Raw genomic sequence first — 6,000 nt, 5'->3', positions numbered from 1 at the left:
GAAGGCTTTACAAAGTGATGCATCTCCCTAGATTCGTCACATTGTAAATGGGCCTCAGTGTGTCGCAAAAGTATCGCAAAGGACTTGTAAATTTGCCCCAAAGTTTTCAGTAAGTTGCTTTTCATTAAAAGTAAAAACAGCACCCTGAGTACAGTGGACTTGGCAAAACCAGACTTAAAAAACAATAGATCCAAGTACACAGTGTTACTTCTAACGCTACAGCTACAGCACAACAAACCTTTGCTCATGCACGCGTTCAGATTCATCCATGGATCTCACTTACACTGAATGGCCAATAAGAGAATCCGGCAGTACCCAACGGGCTAGTCTGAATGGTCCATGTGTGGCCCAGTTTTGGGCTATTTGTGGGCCTGTTTTAAGATCTGCTGGGCAGGATTTTCCATTTTCCTATGTAGCACGTCTTCACAAGTTCAAAACTGGACCAATTTGCATACATGGACTGCTATTACTTATTTAATTCACAAATGGGCAGAGGCATCTCCTTCATGACGGGGCGAGCATGCTCAATGAGCAGCACGGAGTGGTGGGCAGAGGGATGCCTTTCACACTTGTTTAAATTGTGAATCTCTCTTTGGCCAGCCATCTTGAGAGAACCAGCCACACATGTGCTCTTTAAACCTCTCAACCCAGCTGTCTTAAGACAGCTAGGTTGGGAGCAAGTGCAGGTATCCAGTACCCAGACAGAGGCCGCTTCCACCAATCAGGGCATTGCTCACATGCTAGTTAACAGCACATTAGCAGTCCTGGATTGGTCAAGGGAGTTTGCTGGGGTCTGCACTGCAGTCCCAGCAGCAGACAAGGTCAGAGTTAAGAGGACATCATCAGGATCGGTAAGTGCATTTAGTTATTTGTATTTTGTATGCCCACCCCCCCACTTATTTTTTCGCCTTAGCCTATCTTCTGTCTGTTAGAAATGTGGTTTCTAGTAGGCAGAGGTAGGTACCTTTGTCCAAATAGGGGCTCTTGCTTCTAGTCAGGGTAAGGGGGAAACACTCCTAAAATAACCCCTGCTCACCCCTTGGTAGCTTGGCACGAGCAGACAGGCTTATCTCAGAGGCAGTGTGTAAAGCATTTGTGAACACGTACAGGAACACAGTGAAAACCCTACAAATGGACACCACACCAGTTTAGAAAAATAAGTAAACTTTATCTCAACCAAAACAAGACCAAACGACAACAATCCATAATACAGTATTCAAAATGAGGCTTTCAAATGGTAGAAATTGTTTAGTTCAATGCAAGTTGTAAATGCAATACTTCTAACCCTGGGTGGTGAACTTCACTCCTCTCGCAGAGTTTGCAGAGTTTTCCACACTCCACGTTAGATGGAGCTCACGGGGTTCCGCAAAAACTCTGCTTTAGCCGCCCAGAGTTTTTTCCTCGCTCAAATTCACCAACGTCAAGTTGGCGAGCGGGTGCATGGATAATCCACCTCCCGGCAAGATTTTTCCTCATTCATGATCGTCAACATCAAGTTCGCGAGCGTGGAAAATAAGCCTTCCGGCGAGATTTCTCAATGCAGGGTGGGTCAGGTTTCTCATTGCGAGAGGTCGCGTATGCTCGCGACCGCTCGCGTTTAGAAACTGCTCATTTGCGTTGAGAAAGCTGCAGCTCGAGTAAAAATCTACTTGAATGGCAGAAAAGGAAAGCTTGCGCTGTGCATGGTGCCATTCACAATGATTGCACAGTGCGGATAGGCATCCGGCACTGTGCAATCACAGCGAACAGCATTTTTCTATAGCACTCCGCCACTTGCGGAGCTCCGCATAGCGCGGCAGAGTTTTTTCCCCACTTTGCGGAATTTCGCGTAGCCCAACACCGTGTACTCTGCCCAGTTACACTTTTCTCAAAAGTACCTTAGATGTGTCATTCAAACCAAACAAAATGGCTGCAGGGAAGGTGATGCATCTGTTCCTTATACTTAGGGCAGGTGATGCGTCTGTTCCTCACTGCAGCGCAGGGGAGGTGATGTGTTGATTCCTTACTGCATGGGGAGTTGATGCATCTGTATCTTACTGCGGCCCCCAACAATATGACAGTCTTGGTGCCTCAATGCAATGCGTCAATCCGGTACGATGCGTGGTTACGAGCAGCCGTGCAAAAGGCTTGCGTCAGAATAAGTGTGGCGATCTCAGCCTTCGGAGATCATTACACCCGATGCATCATGCAGCGATTTGTAGAGCCACAGCAGGCGCTGCAACGGTTTCTCCGGCGATGCAACTGAAAACAAGTGCAGATGCGACACGCTTCTTCGGTGTTGCGTCATATTTCCAGCTCCCAGCGACAACTAGTCTTCAGAGGCCCTAAACAGCAGCAGGCACCTCTTTGCAGGTTGGAATTCTCACCAAGGAAATTCAGGGGAGTTGGGGGTGAAGTCTTTGTGTCCCTGAGACTTCAGAACAGGAGGCAAGCTCAGTTTCAAGCCCTTGGAGATCTTCCTCAAAATAACAAGGCAAACAGCAAAGTCCTTTTCTCCTTTCCTTGGCAGCTAGCAGCCACTGCAGGCCAACCCCAGACAGCAAACAGCACAGGTGCAGTATTCCTTCTCAGCTTATACAGTTCTTCTCCTTGGTAAAGGTTCCTCTTGATTTCCCAGAAGTGATATAAAAGTCTGGGGTCTGGGCCACTCATTTTATACCCAAAATTCCTTTGTTCTCTGAAAGGCAGAGAGTGTCTGTACCCAGCCAAAACAGGTTCTGTGGGACATTTTGCAAGTGCGCAACAACCTCCATTGTCAGTGTGAGCCCTGGCTCCAGACACACCACAGGAGGGCAGAGCCGTCATTGTGGAAGGCAAGCACCACCCTATTCATGTGAAGGTACTACTCCTCCCCCCACTCCAAATGCAGACCAAGCCTATTCAGCCCAGCCCTGACTCATCAGACTTCTGGAGCCGCTTCCCCTCTCCAGCCCCTGACATCCAAAAGCGAGGCATGAAAGACATAAACCTTACAGAGGCACACTGGATGGTTATGCAAGAAAATATCTACTTTCTAAAAGTGGTATTTCCAAACACAGAATGTAAAAATGACCCCCACTAAAAGATGCACTTTAACATTCTGAGTTCAGGCATACTAAACTTTACTTTTCAATCTTATTCCTAGGGTCAATTATGTTTATAAGATGTTATAAACAAACTCCCCATCCTGTCCTATGGGAACAGGTAGCCTTGCAATAGTGAAAAACGAAATTGGCAGTATTTCGTTATCAGGACATGCAACACACATCAGGGCATGTCTACCTTTCACATTCAATGCACCCTGCCCACAGGGGTACCTTGGGCCTACCTTAGGGGTGACCAATATGTAGAAAAGGGAAGGTTTAGAGACTAGCAAGTGTGTGCACTTGCCAAGTCGACATGGCAGTCCCAGACTGCACACAGGCTCTGCAATGGTCACATTATACAAGCGGCTTCTGTGGGTGCCACAATCAGTGCTGCAAGCCCACCAGCAGCATACAATTTACAGGCCCTGGGCACACACAGTGCACTGTACTAGGGTCTGACAAGTAAATCAAAAATGCCAGTTATGGAATCACTAATCTGTAAAATCAATTTACAAAGGGAGCATATGCACTTAAGCACTGATCAGCAGTGGCAAAGTGCCCAGTCATAAAACCACCAGCAACAGGTCATAACAAATACAGGAGGAAGGCAAAAAGTTCTGGGCTGACCCTGCAAAAAGGATCAAGTCCAACACTGTCTCAGTCTGACAATGATTGAATGTCATTCATCAGTTTACCCAGAACCATCCTTCTTGCACACATTGCTGACTGACATGCATTTCTTTTGATAGACATCTCAATTTTAAGTTATCTATATGTTTCATGGTAGTCAATATTCTTTTATGAATAGTCCATATGATGTCAATACGTCATCAAAAGTCATACACTAGTCACCAGGAAAAAATTGTTGCAGTAGTCCATGTTTCATTAACATGGACCAGTGGGTTTCTCAAGAGAATCAACCCCAATATTTTCCAAATGGTGTGCCTAAATATAAGTAAAACATGTGAGTATTTTTTGCAGTAAATCATGATTCCATACTCTACTTAATATACTTATCCTATTTCTTTTTTTTTTAAGTTTGATTTATTGAGGAAAAGAAAAGGAGGGAAGGAGGGAAGGGGGATGAGGAAGAAGAGTTACAATAAGCGGATGAAAGAAATAAACAATGTAATAATAATAATAATTTCATAAAAAGTAAGCATTACAAGCATGAAAAATTATGAACACATCATAAGAGTACAAATACCATAGGTAAAACATAGTATATTAAGACTTAATAATTATAGGTAATCAAGTAAAAAGATTAAAAAAAGTAATGAGCAACTCACGGGGTTTGCAAACTTCGACTGTTTCAGGTTCAGGAGAGGGATGAACAGGGGTAGAGGAAGAGAGGTATGTTACCAAAGGAAGCCAAATCAGGTCACGTTTGATAGCTAGGGAAATGGGGGATACATAATTGGTGTCTAAACGATGATTGAAACAGACTGCATTCCACCAGGACTGATAAGAAATATTTGCGGCCTGTTTCCAGTTAGAAGTGACAATATGAAAGGCGACAGCAATGAAAAGGTCAAGTTATGTTATGTTATTTAAAATTTGTAAAGCGCACATACGCCCAGGAGCTTCTTGGCGCTGAAGAGAGATAAAAAAACATAACAAAGGATATACCAACAAGAGTCACTATTTCGAATAGGCCTGTGTAAAAAGGTGGGTCTTGAATGCCTTTCTAAAAGCAAAGAGATCCTTGCTCTGTCTAAGGGCCAAAGGTAAAGAATTCCACAAGGTGGCTGCTAAAAAGTGAAAACAGCTGCCTCCCTGTCGCTTTTTCTTGAACCGTGGTACCTCAAGTAAATCTTTATGGGCTGATCTCAAGCTACATGAGGGGATGTATCTTCCAATCAGTTGCCTGATAAACAGGGGGCCTTGAAGATGATGCACCCGGCTTTGAATGCGGCTCTCTGAGCCACAGGTAGCCAGTGCAAATTCTCTAGACCTGGTTTAATCGATTCCCATTTGGGTACTTTAGAGATCAGTCTAACAGCTTGATTCTGCAGGTATTGCAGTCTTCTAAGTTGACCTACAGGTAGGCCAAGATAGAGGCTGTTTGAAAAATCAATGTGGGAAAGGACTAGAGCCATGACCACCTGAGTTAGGGCAGAGTGAGTAAGGAGGTGTGCAATTTTTCTAATTTTTCTTAATTGAAAAAAACCAGAAGAAACTACAGTTCCAATCTGGGATTTTAAAGCAAGGTCCTCGTTTATGGTCACTCCCAAACTTTTTACTGTTTGAGATTTTTTTGGGGGGAGACCCATATCAGAAGGCCAGAAATTAGGGCTCCAACTGATTTCACTCTTCCCGGGCAAAATCAGTTCGGTTTTCCCCGGGTTTAATTTGAGGTGATTTAAAGACATCCAGCTCTGAATTAAGGTCATAGTTGCCTGAAAGTCCTCCACAGCATTAGGTGAATTGAGTACAAAAACTAACTGCAAGTCATCTGCATAATTATATACAGTGACTTTGTGCTCTCTTAAAGAAAAAAGAAGGGGCCGCATATAATAAAGGAGACAAAGAAGAGCCTTGAGGGACCCCACAAAAAGAATTAATTTTAGGGGCTGAGAAAGACCCTAGACAGACAGACTGGGTGCGTTCAGATATGAACAATTTCAGCCAGGCCAAGGCGGAATCTCTGAGGCCGGCCTGTTCGACACGGTTGACCAGAATGGAATAGTCAACCGTGTTAAATGCTGCGGACAGATCAAGAAGCACCAGAGCTTGGTGTAGATTTTTGTCGGCGTTAGACCTCAAGGTGTTCTGAACGGCCAATATTACTGCCTCAGTAGAATGACCAGGCCGGAATCCTGCTTGATTAGGTTGTAAGTAGCCAGAGTCTTCAATAAAGTTTGAGAGGCTGTTGGTGACATGAGCCTCCAAAATCTTGGATAAATAGGGCAGAAGGGATATAGGCCGATAATTA

Source organism: Lissotriton vulgaris, chromosome 9 (genome assembly GCF_964263255.1).
Source record: "Lissotriton vulgaris chromosome 9, aLisVul1.2, whole genome shotgun sequence".
Lineage (NCBI taxonomy): Eukaryota > Metazoa > Chordata > Amphibia > Caudata > Salamandridae > Lissotriton > Lissotriton vulgaris.
The sequence above is the reverse complement of the archived record's forward strand: the minus strand, read 5'-3'. Positions refer to the sequence as shown.